The sequence below is a fragment of the Papaver somniferum genome, unplaced genomic scaffold (genome assembly GCF_003573695.1).
Source record: "Papaver somniferum cultivar HN1 unplaced genomic scaffold, ASM357369v1 unplaced-scaffold_118, whole genome shotgun sequence".
Classification (NCBI taxonomy): Eukaryota; Viridiplantae; Streptophyta; class Magnoliopsida; order Ranunculales; family Papaveraceae; genus Papaver; species Papaver somniferum.
Window position 1 is genome coordinate 9716772 of NW_020620825.1, and position 25518 is coordinate 9742289.

The following is a 25518-nucleotide window of genomic DNA, read 5'->3' on the forward strand; positions in this document are numbered from 1 at the left end:
TACTCGTTTAACACGAATTCTCTTTTATCTTTTCTTAATCTCTTGTTGATTATCGTCTATTTCGCGTCTCTTTCTTCCTTCGTATCTCCAGCAATCTCCGTATTGTGTTCTTCCACCTATCGTTCTACATAAACCTCATCCAACTTTGGAGGGTCACATGGAATTACAATTTCCCAATTAGTTGTCTCATATATCTCTCAGCCAAGTATGCAGATACTCTTGTTCCATGTTCAACATCCTTAAAAACAATTATCTCTTTTTGGATAATTCTAAAGCAGTTTAAGAATCCAATGGATCAATGTGCTCATCATCTAGCTTCCACGGTGCTAAATTATCGCATCATAGGTTCTCATATCAATCTGAGCTCAAGAATCAATGATTAAATGTTTGTGAATATCTCTATGGAACCTAGCATCTATGTTCGATTCACATGGTGGCAATCAAAGTCATCATTAATTCCCTAAGGTATCCTTCAAAGCTGGTTGACATTTACGAAAGTAATAATATTACTAGTATTCTAAAATCATCCACATCCCACCTGAAAAGGTGGGGGTCTAACAACCTCACCCAGTAATTCGCTTAGCAATCTGTATGGACTAACTCCAATATACTTTTAACAGAATCAACTAGACAGTCAGACTCAATCTCAATAAAAAGTATATCAAGGAGTTATATCTCAATTTCTCAATTCAATACTTACTCAAGCAAATAGAAATCTGCGAGTCTAATTGAATATAAGAGAAATTAACTTGAACGGTACCAAAGACCAATGTTCAAGTATCAATCAATTTAAATCAACAACCAAAGGTTGGATTTACCAATTGATCTATTCAACGCACAACGTGTGATATTTCAATTATATAACAAAATATAACGCGGAAAAGAAATAACACAGACACCAGAAGTTTTGTTAACGAGGAAACCACAAATGCAGAAAAACCCCGGGAACTAGTCCAGATTGAACACACATTGTATTAAGCCGCTACAGACACTAGCCTACTACAAACTAAGTTCGCTCTGGACTGTAGTTGAACCCAAATCAATCACATTGATCCAAGGTACAGTTGCGATCCTTACGTCTCTGATCCCAGCAGGATACTACGCACTAGATTCTCTTAGATGATCTCACCCACAACTAAGAGTTGTTACGACCCAAAGTCGAAGACTTTAATAAACAAATCCGTATCGCACAGAAAAGTCTACATGAATAGGTAAATCTGTCTCCCATAGAAATACATACGAGTTTTGTTTCGGCTTTTAATAAATCAAGGTGAACAAGAACCAATTGATATACCACACTTATATTCCCGATGAATAGCCTAGAAATATCAATCACCTCACAATAATCTTAATCGACTAGTGAAACACGATATAGTGGAATCACAAACGATGATACGAAGATCTTTGTGACAACTTCTCTATCTTGCCTATCCGAGAAATTAATCTCGAGCCAATTTTACAATTGTACTCAATACGATAGAAACAGCAAGATCAGATCACGTAACTACAGGGAAAATAGTTGGGTCTGGCTTCACAATCCCAATGAAGTCTTCAAGTCGTTAACTACAGGGTCTGGATAGAAACCTAAGGTTCAAGTCGTTATACAACTAGTTTCACACAGGAGGTGTGGGGATTAGGTTTCCCAGTTGCTAGAGTTCTCCTTTATATAGTCTTCAAATCAGGATTTGCAATCAATGCTACCTTGGTAACAAAGCATTCAATATTCACCGTTAGATGAAAACCTGATTAGATTCAAGCTAATATATTTCAACCGTTATATCGAATATTAACTTGTTATACACAAATGAAATGCACGTTCATTTAGGTTTGTGTAACCGTACCTAAACGTGTACACCTAGTTGGTTTAGTAATTAACCAAATGGTTAGCCATATGAGCAATTTCATATTAACCATATTATTCTTCACCATAACTAGTTCAAATGACTCAAAAGAACTAGTTAGAGAGTTGCTCAATTGCTTAGATCTAATAGAAGTATACAAGACGCAATCGAAGCAAAATCGGTTTTGATTCACTCGAATCGATTCATGAACATTATAGCCACGGTTTGAAAATTGCATTCCTTATTATATAAATGTTTTAGTTCATGAACAAACCAATTTAGAAAGTAACACACTTAAGTATGCATACGGTTATTCGTACTTAAGTAACCGTATTTGAGTTTGTTTTGGTTTTCAAACTCAAAAGAAATTCACGGACGTAAACTTTCTACCAGTATGCGTACGTGTACGCATACTTTGGTAACCATATTGAGTTGGTTTTGAATTCCGAACTCAGCAGAAATTCACGGTCGTGAACTTCCTCCCGTACGCATACTTACCCAGTCTCCATCAACCATTTAGTACACACACAAGTATGCATACATTTTGTTCCCGCTTTTGGACTTATACACTAATGTGCGAACACACTATATTCTTATATCCAAAGGTGGTTACATATTCTAAACTCTCATTTCAATCATTGAAACACTCTTAGAGGATGTTATATAGAGGTTATTCACACTCCATTTTTCATCAAAGCGATTTTCAAGAGATTGAAACAATCAACATGACTTTCGTCACTTGTAAAGATGAACTTGGACAAAGCGAAAGCTTACCGACACATGTTTCTAGAAATAGATAAGCGAGATAAACTCGGTTCGAAATAGCAAATGTGCATAATCGAAGTCTATATAGCAAATTACGACTTTTGTATCAACATAGGAGATAGAGTAGATAGACTTTTGAGTGATAGATAAATTTGAGTCTCCACATACCTTTTAGTCGATGAAGTTCTACCAGTTCCTTGAGTAGTTCTTCGTCTTTGCATGATGAACGTCGTGGAGTCTAGAGCTCAAATACACTTTCTATCCTAGTCCGAAACTTAGCTATAAGTAGACTAGAAATCAAGACTTATAGTTTTGGAAACTAAACTTCAAAAACAGACTTGAGATAGAAACGCTTGCGAGTTCGACCGAGCAGTGCTCAAACAATCTTCCCCTTTGTCAATTTTCGTGAAAAACTATCAATACATATGGAATACAAAATAAATAAACTTTGCAGCTTCTCTTCCACATGCATGATCTCCTTGGTTCTTCAACGTTACTCGAAATCTTCGTCACTTCCAAGTACTCCAATGATTCCAAAGATTCTCAATGCAACATCATCGTTGTTGAAGATCCTTAGCCATAACAATGAGAAAACAAAATCTCCCAATCATTGGTACACAATATCATAGTATCATTACACATCATCAAAGTTCAATTGTATCACAACTTAGACAACAATACTATGGTGATATGTATCTCTCCCCCTTAGTCAATACTCCACCTCACATGGAAACCACTCCTCCTTACATAATGATCTGAAAACCATATGTATTTGTAGTGTGAACTACACATTAATTCTCCCCCTTTTTGTCAATAAAATTGGCAAATGTACGAAAACTAGTGGGATCCTAACGAAATTTCCATAGAGAAATTTCATGACCAAAAGAAAGCACATATCAACTTTTTAGATGCAATCATATAGCCGAAACTAAATGCTTCATCAAGGAGTTTACAAAAATACAAGATAACCCCTACAATATTCCACAGCCGCACTCCCCATAAAGATTTGGGAATTAAGCACAAGTTCAATTAAGAACTCTCCCCATAAAATGTCATTCCCGAAAGAACAATAAGAACGAACTTACTTTCATAAGAAAAGAAGGATTTCTTTGGACAACAACAAATCACATAAGAATATGAATTTGTATCAAAATAAAAAACTCAATTAAATTAACCACAAGAGAAACCATGATTAGTTTAATCGGAAATGCTCAACATAAGAGAACTTACAGAGCCGCACAGTATATACATAAAATATGGATCAGGGAAGATCAATACTGCGGAATAAACAAAGATTCATTCTATTTTCCATCACTATTTGCACAATGACATACAATAGACATAATCCTTGTAAACAAAAGTTCATCCTTTCTTCCATCAATATTTGCATAATGACATAAAAGGCTTTAACTTTTGTAAGTCAAAAGTTAATTTTATCTTTATCAATACTTGCATGTCGACATATGACAGACTTCACTTTTGACCAAGTATGGGACAATCATAGTTCACGGACGCAAACACACATATCGCATAACAATTTGCAATATATAAAATCATAAAGATTAATACTGCAAAAATCATCTTCCAAGCAAACTTTATAATTTAAACAAATAAATTTAAAAACATTGAAGATGAAAAACGTTAGACGTAGCTATGTGTAAATCACAATAATGGCTATTCCAAACTCTAGTTATTCTTCCTAAAACACAAGAATAAAATTCTCATAAGAAGATTTCCTAGACATTGAGACCTCTGAATAATTCTTTATCATCCCCGAACTCATTGTCGTCAACATCCATGAGAACATATGGTTCGTCAAGAAAGGAGTCAATTACAACAAACCTTCTAGGCTGAAGATGTCGAACCATGGCCTTCTGAATTTCAAGAGTTCTCAAAACACAAGCCTTTATTTGTTGAATCTCCTTTCTTGTCTCCTTCAACTCTTCAAGAACATCAGAAAACTTCTGAGAATTTGAAGGAACGGCTCTTGGCTTCCTCACATTCCTTATTTTTCTTTTCAAAGTTGTAGGTAACAGAGATATTTCTTTTTCCTTCGTGATTGATGGATTAACAATCATATTAACATCTTTTCCATCAGAAGACATGATGCTTGGGGTATCCATAAGCGCATGGATTTGTGAGAAGAAATCACACTTCAACAAGCAGTCTTAAGTGAAATGAGTTTCAGGGAAGGAAAAATAATGTAGGGTTACGGAACCTTTATACACTTCAAAGGATTCACGTACGCACAACTCATACCCTATAAAAGGTTGAATTGTCAATTTTAACCCTCTTTTTATTGATTAACCAGGGAAAACCTTTCCAATATCAATTAGATATGGAAAAATTCCAATCTTGCAAAACAGGCAAAGCTCAAGAAGAAAAGAAAACAAATTTAAAACCATTTTTATTTTTCAAAAAGACTGAGATGTGCAGAATCTTGTCTCTTTTAATCAGGTACATGAGACAAGATGCACTAACCAACACAATTTAAGTTGTGCTGGGATGAACAATAATTTGTCCATCACATCTTTTTTTATCAGAATTCATAACCCTATTTCTCATAGTTTTTAGACCATAGCTTTCTTTCCAATGGTTTTTTATTATTCTTGGAAACTAACTTCTTTGACGAAGATAAAATCTTACATACCTATGCGGTCTTTTGAACAAGTTTAAGCTTGTTTGCTAATCGATTTGCTCTTCGTTGAAGTTTGTTGACATGTCTCAATTTGTGTTTGTACTTGTAACACTTTTATAGTTCATGAACCTTGAGTGAACAATATGAGCATGTCAACCTGAAATAAGATTCAGGTATCCGAGATGTGCAAGCTGCTAGACACACAGTAGAACCTGAAAAATTAGACAGAGAGTTTCCAACGGAAGGGTCAATTTTTTATTCCAGACTGGTTGAGTTCTCTTCTGAAAGAATATCAAGATTGATGTATGTATTGCTACAATTATCAAAATCAATATTTTCACACAGAAGTGCAACACTTGATTTTTCGTCTTCATTAGAATCATAGTTGTCAGACATGTCATCAAGAGTTGCAGCAAGACCTTTGTTCCCAGTGTATTTGTTTCGATTTGGACATTCATTTGCAAAATGACCAAAACCTTTACACGTGAAGCACCGAGGCATATCCTCGTCATCAGTCTCATCATTATCCCTTTTTTTAGGAGGAACATGACTATGGGGCTTAACTGATGACCTGGATTTATCTCTAGAGAACCGTTTACTTCTCTTCAAAAGAAGATCCCTAAACTGTCTAGTGATCAACGAGACTGACTTATCAAGATCCTCACCTGATGAATCAGCCTCTGAAAGATCATCTTCAGAGATGCAAACACTTTTACTTTTATCAAGTAATGTAGTGTTATTTTGTGCTTTGAAAGCAACATCCTTCCCAGATTTGGATGTATACTCATGATCAAAGATCCTTAGCTTCCCAACCAGAGTATTTATGGAAAGATTTGCGAGATTATTTCCTTCAACGATGGAATGCTTCTTAGAATCGTATCTGGATGGCAGCGATCTGAGAATTTTCATCACAATATACTTTCAGGAATAGTCTTATCCAATGCAAAAGATGCATTAATAATTTCAGACACTCTGTGATTAAACTCATCAAATGAATCTTCAGCTTCCATACGAAGGTTTTCCCAATCAGAATTTAGGTTTTGAAGCCTAGCTTCTTTTTCACAGGTATTCCCTACAAATACGGTTTCTAAGATATCCCAGGCTTCGTTAGACTTTTTGCACGTAGTCACATGATGCTGAAAATCTGGGATAATGGCATGTATGATAGCATTTAAGCCGTCATAATTTTGCTTTGCAGCAAGGATTTCTTCTGGACTATATCTACCAATATCCTTAGGTATAGATACATCGCCTTTTGTATTAATCGGAGGATCATAGCCATTAACAACACGTACCCATGTTTGAAAATCACGAGCTTGAAGAAAAGCAGGCATATAGATTTTCCACCTATGTAGTTTGAGCCATCGAAGACTGGTGGTACGTTTATTGGGATATAATTTCAGTCCATAGAGTTAGATCGCTACAAACACAGACTTATAAGGTATTTAAACGTGTTTGCCTGCTCTGATACCAATTGAAAAAGTGGGGGTCTAAAAACCTCACCCAATAATTCGCTTAGCAATCTGTATGGACTAACTCCAATATACTTTTAAGAGAATCAACTAGACAGTCAGACTCAATCTTAATAAAAAGTATATCAAGAAGTTATATCTCAGTTTCTCAATTCAATACTTACTCAAGCAAATAGAAATCTGAGAGTCTAATTAACTTGAACGATACCAAAGACCAATGTTCAAGTATCAATCAATTTCAATAAACAACCAAAGGTTGGATTTACCAATTGATCGATTCAACGCACAAACTGTGATATTTCAATTATCTAACAAATTATAATGCGGAAAAGAAATAACACAGACACCAGAAATTTTGTTAACGAGGAAACCGCAAATGCAGAAAAACCTCGGCATCTAGTCCAGATTGAACACTCACTATATTAAGCCGCTACAGACACTAGCATACTACAAACTAACTTCAGTCTGGACTGTAGTTGAACCCCAATCAATCTCACATTGATCCAAGGTACAGTTGCGCTCCTTACGTGGATGATCCCAACAGGATACTACGTACTTGATTCCCTTAGATGATCACACCCAAAACTAAGAGTTGCTACGACCCAAAGTCAAAGAATTTAATAAACAGATCTGTATCACATAGAAAAATCTACAGGAATAGATAAATCTGTCTCCCACAGAAATACATACGAGTCTTGTTCCGTCTTTCGATAAATCAAGGTAAACAGGAACCAATTGATATACCTGACTTATATTCCCGCAGAACAACCTATACATATCAATCACCTCACAATAACCTTAATCGACTAGCGAAACAAGATATTGCGGAATCACAAACGATGAGACAAAGGTGCTTGTGACTACTTTTCTATCTTGCCTATCGGAGAAATTAATCTCGAGCCAATTTTACAATTGTGCTCAATACGATATAAACAACAAGATCAGATCACGCAACTACAGAGAAAATAGTTCGTTTCTGGCTTCACAATCCCAATGAAGTCTTCAAGTCGTTAACCTACATGGTCTCGATAAAAACCTAAGGTTAAAGGAGAATCGACTCTAGCTTATACAACTAGTATCACACAGGAGGTGTGGGGATTAGGTTTCCTAGTTGCTAGAGTTCTCCTTTATATAGTCTTCAAATCAGGGTTTGCAATCAGTGCTACCTTGATAACAAAGTATTCATTATTCACCGTTAGATGAAAACCTGATTAGATACTAATATCTTTCAATCTTTATATCGAATCTTATCTTGTTATACACAAATGAAATAATCGTACCTAAACGTGTACACCTAGTTGGTCCAACAGTAGTTAACCAAATAGTTAGCCATATGAGCACTTTCGTATCAATCATATTCATCTTAACCATAACTAGTACAAATGACTCAAAAGAACTAGTTAGAGAGTTATTCAATTTCTTAGATCTTATAGAAGTATACAAGACACAATCGAAGCAAAATCGGTTTTGATTCAGTCGAATCTATTCATGAACATTATAGCCACAGTTTGCAAATTGCATTCCTTATTATATAAATGTTTTAGTTCATGAAAAAACCAATTTTAGAAAGTAACACACTTAAGTATGCGTACGGGTATGCGTACTTAAGTAACCGGATTTGAGTTTGTTTTGGTTTCAAACTCAACAGAAGTTCACGGACGTGAACTTTCCGCCAGTATGCGTACGGTTACACATACTTTGGTAACCGGATTGAGTTGGTTTTTAATTCCAAATTCAGCAGAAATTCACGGTCGTGAACGTCCGCGGGTACGCATACTTAAACCAGTCTCCATCAACCCTTTAGTACACAGACAAGTATGCATACATTTGGTTCCTGGTTTTGGACTTATACACTAATATGAGAACACACTATATGCTTATATCCAAAGATGGTTACATATTCTAAACTCTCATTTCAATCATTGAAATATTCTTAGAGGATGTTATATAGAGGTTATTCACACTCCATTTTTCATCAAAGTGATTTTCAAGAGACTGGAACAATCAACATGACTTTCGTCACTTGTAAAGATGAACTTGGTCAAAGCGAAAGCTTACCGACATATATTTCAAAGAAATAGATAAGCGAGATAAACTCGGCTCGAAATAGTAAATGTGCATAATCGAAGTCTATATAACAATACGACTTTTTTCCAAAGATAAGAGATAAAGTAGATAGACTTTTGAGTGATAGATAAGTTCAAGTCTCCATATACCTTTTAGTCGATGAAGTTCCATCAGTTACTTGAGCAGTTCTTCATCTTTGCATGATGAACGACGTGGAGTCTAGAGCTCAACTACACTTTCTATCTTAGTCCGAGACTTAGTGTCATGTTCCCATGACTGTGAACCGAGTCACTTGAATGAGCCAGGAATTATGACTCACCGAGCTAGCTAGAGTGGACACGAGTTTCAGCTATGTAATAATTTTGTTTCCTCGAGTATCGTTTTATTTCTCTTTTTCTTCATTGATGTAATCAGAGCCGTTGATTTCTTCTTCTCAGATTGGTGAGTTAAATACCCAATCATTGTAAGACCCTAATTTCATTAATGAAAAACCAATTTTCTTTCAATTTTGAAGGTTAGGCTCTGCTTGTAGAGAGAAAGCAGCTTGCTGCTGGTTCTAGTTGATCAATTACCTGTTGTTGTACATCATTACAGTACGGTACACTTAGCTATAAGTAGACTAGAAATCAAGACTTATAGTTTTGGCAACTAAACTTGACAAACAAGCTTGAGATAGCAACGCTTGACCGAGCAGTGCTCTAACACCACCCATATCTTTTTTCTCGCAAGTACTCCAAATATCAAGCCATTTATACAAATTACCCAAAGCAGGAGTACCCCAATCATAAGTCTCAACAATCACTACACGAAATCAGGGAATTTGTAACGTTGAAAAAACAATCTATATATTGTAACATTGAAAAAACGTTGGAAGGGTGCCGTTATTATTAGTGTTACTATATTTTATCAACGTTTAATTTCGTTACAATAAATTTTTATTAAATAACGGTTTCATTCGTTGGAATAAATATACCAGTGATTATCTAGTCAGCACAAGATTTATCTGATGTCACTTTGCTGTAACGGATGGTCGTTATTGTGCAGATCGTAACGGTTGGTCTGTAACAGTTCGGTGTAACAGATACTGTAACGGCGACTTTGTGTGTAACGGTTGACTTATTGCCACCTGTCCTTCCTTGTAACAGATACAACAACGGTTTTAGTCGTCGTTTGGTTGATTGTAACCGATTGGGTTTAACAGTTATTATAACGATTCACAACCGTGGTAGCTCAGTGTAACGGCTGCCTACGACACGTGTCAATATATTCTAACGCTTAAAGTAACGGCTTCAAACGTTGATGATTGACTGTAACATTTTGGATATAACAGCTTGCTGTAACGATTCGTTTCGTAAAAGTTGACTGTAAAGTTTGCCGTCTGCCACGTGTCTATCGCTTGTAACATATAGACTAACGGCTTTAAACGTTGACAATTCATTGTAACAGTAATGAATTTTCCAGGTGTGCTAATTACTAACAGATTTTATAACGTTTTTTACTGTTATAAATAAGCTCTCATAATTGGACCCTACAATGCAATGCCCATTTCTGGAGCTGCAATACAATTAGTTTCTGAAGCTTCATTTCAATTCATTTATGAACCTGCAATATTGAATTTGAAACCCATAATTCACTTCTCATTCCACAATATATACATTATCATTCTAGCAGCACAAGAAATTCATTCATTCACAAATCCATACAACAACCAATTGAACCAAGGTTAATTTGTCTCCTAATTAATTCACATACACAAGTATATACAATTGACATACTTATATTGAAAGAACTGCTTAAGCCTAAAAAAAATACATGGTTCCCTATATGGTTATAATCAAATGACCAGGGTTGTGTTTTTCAGCAGTTTCTAAACATAAAATTGTTGTTCTGCATTATACCTTAGCTGGAAAAAAGTTGTTCATGATCAGCCAAAAGAAGTCGTCCTTTGACATCATAGTAGCCTTAACCAGCTCATGGCATCAGCTATTGCCATCGACTCCAGTATCCTGACAAAACAACAAAAATGAAACAGAAACTCAAATTAGAATCAACTCTCGTAGGAGAGAAAGATTCATTCAGTAATTTCGGCAATTCACTTACATGTTCATTGTCATTTTGCAATACATACATTCTCATTATAGACCAACCAATTGAACCAAGATTTGTCTCATCATTCATTCAGATACCTAAGTATATGTGAGTGAAACAACTGCTTGAGGCAAAAAAACATACATGGTTCCCGATGTTATAAGAAAATGACAAGGTTGTGTGTCTCAGCAGTTTCTAATATAAGAAAGTTTCTAATGCATACATTCTCACTGTTTTTATATGAACATGGCAACCTAAGCAACAAAAGTGTATATTATTTGACAGACTTGTCACTGGGAATTTATATACATGGTTTCATATGTTAAATTAAGATGGCATCAAACAATGCACTGATATAGCAAGACTTTACTCACCAATTAATAGAAGTAGAGAAAAGAATGTTTCGCTTGGTACAAGTTCTTTCCCTCGCTTGGTACAGCTTTGCAAGGCCAACACTGTCTCGCTTGTTTAACCAGCTTCATTATTGACCCCCACACAGTGGGACTGATCCGCTTCAGGTGTTCGCATCAATGAATTCTCAAAAAAACAAAGATAAAGGTAGCATCAGTCAACCAAATTTTCAGTAAGTAATGCAAGAAACTCTAATGTGTCAAGATTTTACCCACCAACTGTAATTACGGTGGTAAGTTGTACCTTTTGGCAGAAATTATGTGAAACACATACTCAAAGGGATCACAATAGGTAAAGCAAACAAACCTGAGATTACAATGACTTGTCAACTCTCTGCAATAGGTATTCTCCAGCTTCAGGTGTTAGCATCAGTGAAACCTCACAAAACAAAAAGAGAATTGTAGCATGTAAGTGTATCAGCCGGAGGTAGCGAATGTTAACAAGGAAACTAATAATTATAGTAGTTCAGTCACCAGTAAAATTAGAGAGGAGAATTTTTTGCTCGTCAGGTTAGCTGCATTAATCTCCTTCAATTACAGCAAACCTAACCACCAAAACATCTCCACTCCGAAAACTCGATGGTAGTAAGTTGTACCTTTTGGCAGAAATCATGTAACACACATACTTGAAAAGAATGAATAGATGTAGCTTGAATAGATCATAATAGGTAATGGAACAAACCTGATATTAATATAACTTGCCAACTTTCTCCATAGTAGGTAATCTCCAGCTTCGGGTGTTAGAATCCATGAAACCTTGCAAAACAAATAATTATCGGTCAGATGCATGGCAGCTGAATAAGCAAATGACATATTTTAAGATATCATAAAAGGTATGGGTAATAAACCTGAGATTAAAAAGGAGACATGCGGTATCCCATGCTCATGGGATTTGCATATATGAAAGAAACACAACTGATAAACTTCTGTATCGCCATTCTTGTCCACACCAAAGTTCCTGAAAACAGAAAAAAAAAAACGATATGAAATATCAGAAGAGGATACCAAAGTTGCACCTCTTCCCTCCTCCTTTACCCGGGATAGGGACCGACATTTAAAATGACGGAGTTAAAAAGATGGGGAGGGGGAAAATAAAAGCAAGTAAATAAAGGACATCCATATATAGATATACACAAAGGATTACAACCTGATATACTCGAAGAAGTGTATTTTTAAGAAATGTTTAAAGTGACAGAAAATTGAAAGGAACTTTTCTGAGGTACACTCTAGCTAGAGAGTGACAAAAGACTCCACAAAATATAAGTAGAAGTTTGTATATATTAGTGTATGGAAAGCTGCACAAAAAACTATGTTTCAAACTGCTTAGTCTAGATCTTGCAGGACCAACTAGTTTGCAGGCAAGACTAAGAAGCTTTCAGAGTTACACTCTAACTAAAGAGTGACTAAATCAAAAGAACACAACAAAATATAAGCAACAACATATGTATAAAAAGTAAGGAAAGTTGAACCAAAAGATAAGTTCCAAACTGCTTAATCTACCGTTTGCAAGACCAACCGGTTTGCAGGCCAGATTAAAAATCCACCCATAACATAATCAGCTAATGTGAAGCATTTTACCGGGCCTTGAGGAGCATCGGGTACATGATAGTGCACATCAAGAACACCCTCAATGCATACCTTACTCTCATCATGATTAACAATCAACCCGTGACAGATTTCTCCACTCGAGCCGGTAACCACATAACCTGTTGCGACCGACTGCCTTTTTCTGTTAACAAGACGAACTTGAGGCTCTGCTTCAACATGTATAGTATTAGCAGCAGCGCCAGGTTGAATGACGGGAGAATGGATATCAGGATCTTGTGCTCTGCTTTGACAATTGGCATTGTTCTGTTGGCTTGCCATGAAACTGAAAACATCCTATAACCAAAACCAACCCATTCAATTCAATAGTTGATTGAAAAATTATAATCTCTAACTATAAAAATTAAGGACGTAAATGAATTACATATTGAAGCTCACCTTTGAGAGAACACTTAACTCCTCTTGGATCCTGTCCATCCTGCCTTCATTACCAGATGGAGTAAATGAATTGGCTTTTGCACTCGCGACTATTGAAGAACCAAATTTTCCTTGTATTGCTTGCTTCTTGGTAACGGTCGATAAATTCGATTAGATTCATCACCAAAACCTCAGTAGCTGGATCATTGGTAATATCTACAACAGCCTCAAAACCAGCTTCAGATTCAGCCTTTCTCTTTTCTACGGCAGCCTTCAATTTTTCCTGAAATCCAAAAGAACCAAACTGTAAACAATTAAATTTATTTGAAATCTGAACAACATATGATGGTCCAATACTCACATATGCTTCAACTGCACGTGGATGTACAACTCCATTTTCCTTACATGAGCCAGCATCCAGCTCTCACCATGGCACTCGATAACCCTACCTTCTTTTTTGGCATGTACAATCAATATGGTCAGTAAGGGTTGTCCAAATAAAATAGTTTGAGAATTTAATGTTAAGATCACTAGGTTAGAAAGTACTTACAACTATGTATGATTTGTTGGCATGGGAGAGTCTACCTAAATAATGTCGAATCCTTCTCTTTCGATGGTTCTCAACATATCTAGCATACTTTTCCTGCATGCCAGGCTGGTACTCATTATGCACAAATCATTTCCAAACATCATCATTAACACCATAAGGGAATGATGCATCCATCTCTTCCCTAGTCTCAAGCTTTTTCAAAATGTTAAGGCGTAACTCCCATTTGAATGAACGAAACTTCCGGGGAAATATTTTTTGGACAAATGGCCTGACAAGAGACTCATCATATGCGAAACATTTTCCCTGAAACGACGAAGTATTTTTGTCAGCCATAAACAATAACTAGGTAGTTGGTCTATAAACACTGATATGTATAAGTGGAGCAAACCATAGAATGAAATTTATAAGAGATAATAAGTTACCAGGAGTGTGTTCCATACTTGGTCCTTGAAGGGTACAAGAATGATCCTCCAGTCTTTGTAGTCAATTGGATAGTGAACTCGAATGAGTTCCCCTACACGAGTTGCAAACCTTGATGCATTTCGCCAAATAGTCTTCCACATTCATCTATTTCCACCAAGAATCTGGGTGGAAGTTGTGTCTCCTCCAAGTCAGAATCAGATTGAGTTTCATCATGAGATAGAGAAGCTTCATGAGATAAAGAACCATTTTCATAACCACCATGAGATGGAGTACTACGAACATTAGATGCAGAACCAGTTTCATTGGTAGACACAACATGATGAAGAGTGAGAATCTTGACTTGACAACATCTTCATACCAAACAAACCAAACAACAAACAACATATTAGGTGTTTGAACTAAAATGAGAGCAAACCTAGCAGTGAACGAAAATACAAAACCCCAAATTCTGGTTGAAATCTATGGAAGGAGATTACAACCAACAAAGGTATAATTTTAAAGTAATAAGAAAAACCTATGAAGAAAAACTTCATAACCATGTAGAAACCCTGAGTTTGGTTGTAATCTATGGAAAGAGATAACAATCAAATACCAAGAATTTCAAAGCAGTAAATAACAACATACAAGTAAATATATGAAGGAGATACCAACCAACAAAAAGAAACCCTAATTTGAAACATACATTCCAAAGTAAAAGCTACATAGATTACCTCTGGAGAATGAACGAGGTACAGAGATGTATGCGAGGTAATAAGTATGGAAGAAGAAAGGGGTATAAGTGAGAATCGCGAAGGAGGATGGTGAGAATGAAGGGAAAGAAATTAAGATCTTCATCTCCCTCTGTTTATAGAGAAGGATTAGATTTGAAATCATTCTGAAAATTTGAGAAGGAGGGAAATGAAATTTGAGAGGGAATAAGAAAGGGTTTCTCAAATTTGAGAGGGAATTAGAAAAGGTTTCTCAAATTTGAGAGGGGATTGAAATATAAAAGATGTATCAGAGTGGGGATTTGAGAGGGAACGAAATTTGAGACCCAAAATTGAAACCTTACTTTTTCGGACAAGAGAGAAAAGTACAATAATAGAGGAGAGATTTGCTTTTCTCTCAAAATATCTAGGTCAAAGGCGTCCGGATCGAGGTAAAGTTGTTCAAAATTGTGGTCAAGTTGAACAAATTTTTGGCAAGTTGGTCAAATTTTCGGTCAAGTTGGTCAAATTTGTGGTCAAGTTGATCAAATTTGTGGTCAAGTTGGTCAAACTGCGGTCAAACACATAATCAGAAACAAAACAAGGCATACTAAGTTTGCAAGATTACCATATAAAGATTAAAGACCCGATGCTCTCGTCCAGGTGAGGTTTGATGTGTCAAATATGTCAGATTGGATGAAACTGCAACCTATTATTGAACTCAAGTTGCCAGATTACCATATACAGACCCGATGTTCTCGTCCAGGGGAGGTTTGAGGTGTCAAATATATCAGATTGGATGAAACTGCAACCTATTATTGAACTCAGGTTGCAAGATTACCATATACAGACCCGATGTTCTCGTCCAGGTGAGGTTTGAGGTGTCAAATATATCAGATTGGATGAAACTACAACCTATTATTGAACTCAGGTTGCAAGATTACCATATACAGACCCGATGTTCTCGTCCAGGTGAGGTTTTAAGTGTCAAATATATCAGATTGGATGAAACTGCAACCTATTATTGAATTCAGGTTGTAAGATTACCATACACAGACCCGATGTTCTCGTACAGGTGAGGTTTGAGGTGACAAATATATCAGATTGGATGAAACTGCAACCTATTACTGAACTCAGGTTGCAAGATTACCATATACAAACCCGATGTTTTCGTCCAAGTGGGATTTGAGGTGTTAAATATACCAGATTGGATGAGACTGCAATCTATTATTGAACTCATGTTGCAAGATTACCATATACAGACCCGAAGATCTCGTCCAGGTGAGGTTTGAGGTATCAAATATATCAGATTGGATGAAACTGCAACCTATTATTGAAATCAGGTTGCAAGATTACCATATACAGACCCGATGTTCTCATCCAGGTGAGGTTTGAGGTATGAAATATATTGATTGGATGAAACTGCAACCTATTACTGAACTCAGGTTGCAAGATTACCATACACAAACCCGATGTTCTCGTCCAGGTGAGGTTTGAGGTGGCAAACCTATCAGATTGGATGAAACTACAACCTATTATTGAACTCAGGTTGCAAGATTACCATACACAGACCCGATGTTCTCGTCCAGGTGAGGTTGGAGGTGTCAAATATATCAGATTAGATGAAACTGCAACCTATTACTGAACTCAGGTTGCAAGATTACAATATACAAACCCGATGTTCTCGTCCAAGTGGGATTTGAGGTGTTAAATATACCAGATTGGATGAAACTGCAACCTATTATTGAACTCAGGTTGCAAGATTACCATATACAGACCCGAAGTTCTCGTCCAGGTGAGGTTTGAGGTGTCAAATGTATCAGATTGGATGAAACTGCAACTTATTATTGAAATCAGGTTGCAACCTATTATTGGATGAAACTGCAACCCGATGTTCTCGTCCAAGTGGGATTTGAGGTGTTTAATATATATCAGATTGGATGAAAGTGCAACCTATTATTGAACTCAGGTTGCAAGATTACCATATACAGACCCGAAGTTCTCGTCCAGGTGAGGTTTGAGGTGTGAAATATATCAAATTGGATGAAACTGCAACCTATTACTGAACTCAGGTTGCCAGATTACCATATACAGACCCGATGTTCTCGTCCAGGCGAGGTTTGAGATGTGAAATATATTAGATTGGATGAAACTGCAACCTGTTACCGAACTCAGGTTGCAAGATTATCATATACAGACCCGATGTTCTCGTCCAAGTGGGATTTGAGGTGTCAAATATATCATATTGGATGAAACTGCAACCTATTATTGAACTCAAGTTGCAAGATTACCATATACAAACCCAATGTTCTCGTCTAGGTGAGATTTGAGGTGTCAAATATATCAGATTGGATGAAACTGCAACCTGTTATTGAACTCGGGTTGCAAGATTACCATATACCGACCAGATGTTCTCGTCCAAGTGGGATTTGAGGTGTCAAATATATCAGATTGGATGAAACTGCAACCTATTATTGAACTCAGGTTGCAAGATTACCATATACAGACTCGATGTTCTCGTCTAGGTGAGGTTTGAGGTGTCAAATATATCAGATTGGATGAAACTGCAACCTATTATTGAACACAAGTTGCAAAATTACCATATACAGATCGATGTTCACGTCTAGGTGATATTTGAGGTGTCAAATATATCAGATTGGATGAAACTGCAACCTATTATTGAACTCAGGTTGCAAGATTACCATATACAGACCCGATGTTCTTGTCCAGGTGAGATTTGAGGTGTGAAATATATCAGATTGGATGAAAATGCAACCTATTACTGAACTCAGGTTGCAGGATTACCATATACAGACCCGATGTTCTCGTCCAAGTGAAATTTGAGGTGACAAATATATCAGATTGGATGAAACTGCAACCTATTATCGAACTCAGGTTGCAAGATTACCATATACAGGCCCGATGTTCTCGTTCAGGTGAGGTTTGAGGTTTCAAAAATATCAGATTGGATGAAACTGTAACCTATTATTGAACTTAGGTTGCATGATTACCATATACAGACCCGATGTTCTCGTCCAGGTGAGGTTTGAGGTGTGAAATATATCAGATTGGATGAAACTACAACCTATTATTGAACTCAGGTTGCAAGATTACCATATGCAGACCCGATGTTCTCGTCCAAATGAGGTTTGAGGTGTGAAATATATCAGTTTGGATGAAACTGCAACCTATTACTGAACTCAGTTTGCAAGATATATACAGACCCGATGTTCTCGTCCAGGTGGGATTTGAGGTGTCAAATATATCAGATTGGATGAATCTGCAACCTATTACCAAATTCAGGTTGCAAGATTACCATATACAGACCCGATGTTCTCGTCCAGGTGAGGTTTGAGGTGTCAAATATATCAGATTGGATGAAATTGCAACCTATTATTGAACTCAGGCTGTTATTGACACCAAAATTACAAAAATACCCCTGACGGAACATGAGCATAAAAATTTCCTTGATTTCAAATTTACGAAAATACCCTTAATGGAACAGGTGAATCAAATTTTCGGTGCTTTCAAAAATTACGAAAATACCCCTGGCGGAACAGGTGCATCAAATTTTTCGGTGATTTCAAAATTACGAAATACCCCTGGCGGAACAGGAGCATAAAATTTTGCTTGATTTCAAATTTATGAAAATACCCCTGGTGGAACAGGCGCATAATTTTTTCCTTGATTTCAAAATTATGAAAATACCCCTGCCGGAACAAGAGCATAAATTTTCCTTGATTTCAAATTTACGAAAATACCCTGGCAGAACAGGCGCATAAAATTTTCCTTTATTTTAAAAAATCATAAAATACCCATGCCGTAACAGTCCATTCCATTTTTAACAATCACAATCACACACATGTATATAATAATAAACTAGGTATCACCCCGACCGCCGAGGCTCAACCTCTCTTATCGCTTTTTGTTACTTGGTTTATTTTTTGCTTAAAACGATTAGTATACAGATAACAAAATTTTATAAATTTACTTGAACCAAAGTTGGGGCTATAGATCAGTCGGTCCATGCAGTCCCACTGTATTGTTGGTCGGACCAAATTAATCGGGGCCGATAGTCCCGGCCGTGGCCATTTAAGTAGTTTCTAGTGTTTTGTTAGTCGGGTCAAACTAGCCGTGGCCACTTAAGTAGTTCCCAGTGTTTTGTTAGTCGGGTCAAATTAGCCGGGGTTTATTTCCAGTGTTTTGTTAGTCGGGTCAAATTAGCCGGGGTTTATGCCCCGGACGTGGCCACTTAAGTAGTTCTTAGTGTTTTGTTAGTCGGGTCAAATTAGCCGTGGCTTACTCCCTCCGGTTGTGGCCACTTAAGCAGTTCCTATAATTTTGTTAGTGTGGTCAAATTAGTCGGAGCCGTAACCGCTTAAACAATTCACAATATTTAGTTAGTCGGGTCAAATTAGCCGTGACATACAGCCCCTACTGTGACCACTTAAGCAATTCTCAGTGTATTGTTTGTCAGACCTAAATTCTTTCGGATTAACGGTTTTAAATTACGAAATTAAGTTAGAATAGGAAATATAACTATATTTGGAAACTTGCCCACGATAAAATTAGGATTGGCCGGATCCTGCAACCTCGTGTTTCATTAGTGAGTCAAATAAGCCGGGCCTACATCCTCGGCTGTGGTTCCTTAATTCTTTCGGATTAACGGTTTTAAATTACGAAATTAAGTTAGAATAGGAAATATAACTATATTTGTATACTTACCCACGATAAAATTAGGATTGGCCGGATCCTGCAACCTCGTGTTTTATTAGTCGAGTCAAATAAGCCGGGCCTACATCCTCGGCTGTGATTCCTTAATTTGTTTTTTTGAAACTCGCTAGTTTATTCTTTCGGTATTTTGTCGGTCGAGTCAAATTTGCTGGTTTATTATCTCGACTTTCCTTTATTGTTTAGTCGGTTGGTTCATATCTGCCCGCAATCTTTTTAATCAGCCTGTAAGGCCTACATCCCCGATCATGGCCACTTAAGCATGCCCTAGTGTTTCGTTAGTCGGATAAAACTAGCCGAGATTTACGTCCGTATTTAGGATTAACCGCTAGGTTAAAGTTCGTGCAAATGGAAGATTAAGGGGAAATTTCCTTTGGGTGCTTATTGTACACGTTGGCTGTTGCCGTTGATTGACCGTTTTTTTAGAATAACGGTCCATATTGATGGTAATTCTTTTATGCACATCTTTATTTATTTGTGATAAAATGGCATATACTTGCATAAGCAAAGCATCTTCACTTATCTCTATCGACCCCAATTCCCCAGCCGTAACTTCAAAATCCCAGAAGTCGAACAAAATGCTTATGAAAAATAAGCTTATTGGATAAGTAAAAACTTATTTATCCATTGAGATAGAATCGTATGTACTTTCATAAGCAAACCATTTTCACTTCTCTCTCTTGACGCCAATTGTAACCTTTTTATCAGCATTTCACGAATAAAATCAGAAATAGAAAAAGAAGAATAAACATGAAATCTGCGAATTTCGTAATCATTACCGAAAAGCAGCTCCTACACTCTCAACTGGTCTTGTTCACTACTGTATTTGGAAAAGCAAAACTCATTTTTACTATACAGCTTTAACTCTTCCGGATTTCAACAAAAAATGCTACCAAAGCTCCCCAACCATGACCAACACCGAACATTTTTAAAACCAAAAATTTAATTAAAATCTACTATGATCCAGAAAAGTCCCATACCTAAATGAAATTTCCTTAACTCACCTGGCACTTGATCGTCAATGAATTCTTGCATACAAATGATAGCTAAAATATTAGCACCACCCTGCAATTAAAAGAAAAGAAAGAAAAAAACATGATTGTAGTGTTTTCTCGTACTTTTTTTTATTCCAGAGCAACTGACATTTATGTAGTCTAATTCTAAGACAACTACCATCATATCATGGATTATCTGCCACAGGTATATGGGAAATTCCCACAAAATGATGTGGCTAAATTTGTTGAGGCCATGTAACAACCTAGAAAGATGAAATGCTGGAGAACTTAAATTCTATATATAAGGACATATAACTTTAAGAACATATGATGCATGGGTACCATTTTTTCTTTAATTTCGACAGAATTTTCTTTATTTGGAGTATATAACTCCATGCCATCGTTGTCAGCACTGGGAAAAAGAACCCGAGAAACTATTTCCTCCGCTAAAGTCAAGCCAAACAGAAGTAGGACTTACTTAAATTCCAGGAGGCCTTGATTTGGGAAAAGGATGGAATAGTGGTCGGTTCTTCTTTGGCACTGGTGTCAACAATAGCAACTAAGGGTGAACATATCTTTTCAATACCTATTCTTTCCTCTTGAGGTACATATATAAATGCAATCGACTGATGAGCTGTATAAATTATCAGATTAAATAAATTGGTCAGATAAGCTCTTGTTAAAAACAATGCAAACCAAAAATACACAATTCCAAAAGGTTTTACTCACCATGGGCACCAAGCATGCATCCACCTGAAGCAGGTTGTACCACTTCATAGCCAATACCTTCAAGAGGAAGTACAATGCCAGTGAATTAACCAAAAACCCTAATCAATCCCAGAAAATAAATAATCAAAAACGAATACAAATTTGAGACACAAACCACTACAGAACATGTTGGAATTGAGACTAAAGCTTGAATTTTATAAATAAGGGTTTCAGCGATCTCTTTGCTGAAATAACCTGCTAGATAAGATGAACAATAAATCTCTTCATCTTGTTTTTTAAATCTCTTACGTTTACATAATCCCAAAAAGCAAACAATGAATCCAGAACATATGCTAAAACCATGGATTTTTAACACAACGGGTACCATCAAAATACTGTTCTGAAATCCAGAACATATGCTACCTTTAATAAATTGGATATACAAACCGAATGAAAAACTCGAATTAAGAAGTTAAAAAGCTTACCCAGCGTAACTTCGATCTATGGCGACAATTCTGATGAACAATATTGCTGGATGATCAACAACAACACAACAAAGAAAATACAGTTGGTAATGAAGACAGAACCTCTCATCAATTCCTGCGACGAATAAGTAAAGTAGAAATCAATTATCAAACCCTATACAAAGCAAAAATCGAGGCGTTTTCAGCATGAGAAGAATTCTGGGTCAGGAGGAAAGACTTCAATTCATACCATCTAAGAAAACCTGTAAATACCAACTAAGAAAGTAAGAACCCCTGATAAAAATCAAACCAACAATCCAAATATTGAAGAATCGTATAAACTTGGTCCACACAACCATAATCATAAACTCGGTCCAACGTTAGTTACACAATGAGTAACTAATGAATAGTTAGATAGATCTGCTTTAGGGTTTACCTTCTTCTCTGTGGCAGCAGAAACTCCAAATCTTCATAAACCTTTGAAACCAAGTTACAGAAAATCATAATCAATCTTCTGTAACAATTCATATACGCAAAACACAAATTAGATTTACCTTTGAAAGAGATAGTATACCAATATAGAGAAATCTTTTTAAGGCTACACAGTATAGAGATAATCAAGTTTATGAATAAGGTGAACAGAGATCAAATTTTACTGGAATGATAAAATCCAAAAATTGAGAATTAGTATACCTATTTGAGACCGTAAACTCCACATCTTAAGCTTTTGATAATGAAGTTCCTGATCAAGGTACTGCAACAATACAATCACAAACCAATCACACCCCAGAACCAAAACCAAAACCAGTCAAATTCAAGTAAAATAACGATCCGCCGATGAAGATAAACAATTACCTGAGTCAATTATTAATCTGAAAAGAATTAAACCCAATTAATTAAATCATGAATTAAACCGAATTAAATCACACCTGCATGATCAATCTCGAGTGCCAGAGTTTCAAGAGAGTCGAGCATCAACCTAAAAATTCAATCAGGCAACGCAATCAGGACAAAATTAAGAAGAAAATTCCTAGGGCTAGAATTCTGAGAGAACCAGAAGCAGAAGCAGGAAACCGAGAGAGATTCCCAATTCAGAACCAACCGCTCACCAACGCTCTTTTTATGCACCAAACCAAGCGGAGAGCATTAGGAAACCAATGTATTAACGGGATCCTAGTAAAATCAGGAAACTCAACATCTCACGGACAGCTACATGTTTTTATATACGATCCTACGGACGGCTATATGTTTTTATATATAAAACATAACCGATTGATCCGAGCCGTGGGATGACGAAATCAATGATTGGATTTAACATGCTACACAGACAACACTTCTTTTTTTAGAATACATAGTACAGTTTGGATAACTTTATCTATGTAAAGAGTGGTCAGGATTTGTTTAGAGAAAAGATAAATCTATGGTCATGATTTGTTCAACTTAAATGTTATTATTAATATTTTATTAATTGGTATTTCGTTAATTGCTCGTGATGAATGATTTATTAAATTTCCCCTTAATCAATCTAATAAATACATAATTTTATTAATAAATAATATTACTACTAAAACTTTATCAATAAAAACTATTAATGGCTTTTTCTCACAATTGATGGTTATGATTGGGATTAGAAATGCATCTAATCCCAATCTTTTAAGTCTCTCTCTAAGCGTATCAATCCAGATCAACTAGAAATGGTCTTCCACTGAAGCCTACTGTGAAAAATAAAAAAGGCTTGAACATATGTGATGTACATGTAACCAAAATTTATAAACATTAACATGGTTATATAGTTTCCATGATTGCTAAATGAATTACTCTATTAATAATAATTATATAAATATATTTCAATTAGCTAATGCTTAGATTTACTAACAATTACATAAGTGGTGTGGTGGATTGCTGAGTAGTGTAGATGGAAAAAACGTTATGGCATTAAGGACACTGGTGGCGGAAGCTGTTTCACTGGCAAGAGTGGTGGTAGTAACTATTGTTGAAAAACGGTGGATGGTGAAAAATAAAATGTACTCATATCCTTCAACCATAATAATAGGCATTTGATTAATCTTTTTATGTTTCTCCAAATCGAATTAGTTGCATAGTCTTAAATCGTTATCACTTTTTTGCTTGCTTTAAGGTCATGTTATATTTACTTTTCTTATTTTTATATGACTTTGAATCTCAATTACAGATCGACTAAAAACGAAAATTATGGTTATTTCGTCGAATATGGTATGATTTGGATGGTTTAATAGTTCAATTTTGCAAATCATCCATTTTATTTGTGCTCTGTAAATGTTCTCGCGTTCCTAAAGGCGTTCAACGTTGGAAAAGCAGCAGAGAGCACAATAGCTCTTTCAAATGCTTTATTCTTTTGTCCTACCAATCAGATAAGGGAATCATCATCTTCGAGTAATTAATTTGTCGGTGCTACTGTCTGTTTCATCCTTGGTATTAATCATATGATGTTAATTTAAGTCGTTGCAAAAAAAAAAAACTTCCAATATTCCCGTTTTTTTAGAAACGTCTCTTTCTTCATTCGACTATATATAGTTTATATGCTTTAATAGTTCAGTTTTATATTCACATGCTAAGTTACATGGCTTGTTCAAGCAACCACCCTGCTATAATCTATGGCTCATAATTTTTCTTTCTATTTGGTTTCATTTAACCGCACAAATCACAAGCTAACGTTCTTAATCTTAGTCTCTATCCTATTACTAATTGTTATCCTTAAATGAGTTATGCTTTATTCGTTATATTCATAAACTTTGATCACACTGCTAAATATTTTATCTCAACTTTGTTGTCATTGATGTTTAGAATTTTTGTCATTTGTAGATAAGTGACAACAATATATTGGTCTTAAAACAGTATTGTTATAAATAAAACATAGATCTCTTTTGCGCGCATGTTTACTACTATAAGATAGTGCAAAGAAGATATTGATAAAGTATACATGTGTACCGCTATAATTTTGTCATCAGGACTGTTTTCCTACCTTACTAAGAGTCTTTCTTGGGCATGCTTACATGATTTTAAATTTTCAGGTAACAAACGCCAAAATAATTCCAATTGATGAGTCATAATATTATAGTCAACAAAAGTTAAGAGCTAACAAAATTTGATTGTAAGAATTATTGCATCCAGGAGATTCTGTAAGGCATTTCACTCAAAAATATTCCTTACTAAATGTTTTAACATCATTTTCATTCAATGCTGGATAACTGAGTCTAATGTTATCTGGTTAAATGGTTAACCATTTGACTGACTAGCTCACCATGGTTTCATCATTTTTATGCAGCGAATAACCACACGTTTGGAGGGTCAATATTGTAGAATATGTAGGAGTTTTGAAGTACTAAAGATTTGTAGCTATTAAATTCGTAAGAACATATAATGTGATACTTATTGTTGAGTCCACACTTGGTTTTAATCCTTTTGGACTATTCTTAAAGATAAAAGTTAACAAGGATCTTGACATTTTAAGGCCAACCCAACTATCCAGAACTAATGAACTCAGATGACGTGATTTTTTTTATAACTAACATAGTTTAATATTTTGTTTTTACACGGTTACTAAAATAAAGGAAATTCAGAAGTGCAGTTCAAATGAACCATAAGATATCTTTGTAAACTATAAAACATTATACCGATTTTATTTATTTATTTATTTATTTTGGAAAGAGAGTGTGAAAAATAATTATGATAAATTCGT

General features: G+C 35.8%; 1 long non-coding RNA gene across 15 annotated transcripts; it reads right to left on the bottom strand.

Moving 5' to 3' along the window:
* Window positions 1-20087: 20087 nt before the first annotated feature.
* On the bottom strand, window positions 20088-22984 carry LOC113330373. Of its 15 annotated transcripts, none has more exons than XR_003350208.1 (9): window positions 22730-22903; window positions 22494-22554; window positions 22237-22314; window positions 22051-22063; window positions 21822-21936; window positions 21358-21414; window positions 21107-21262; window positions 20413-20698; window positions 20088-20330 (listed from the first exon to the last, which is right to left on the bottom strand). It is a non-coding gene; the product is annotated as an uncharacterized LOC113330373 (long non-coding RNA). The 15 variants fall into 15 exon arrangements; XR_003350213.1 differs by lacking the exon at window positions 20088-20330 and adding an exon at window positions 22910-22984 and having other exon boundaries at window positions 20337-20698; window positions 22730-22779; XR_003350212.1 differs by lacking the exon at window positions 20088-20330 and having other exon boundaries at window positions 20337-20698; window positions 22730-22779; window positions 22855-22982.
* Between the last annotated feature and the right edge of the window lie 2534 nt (window positions 22985-25518).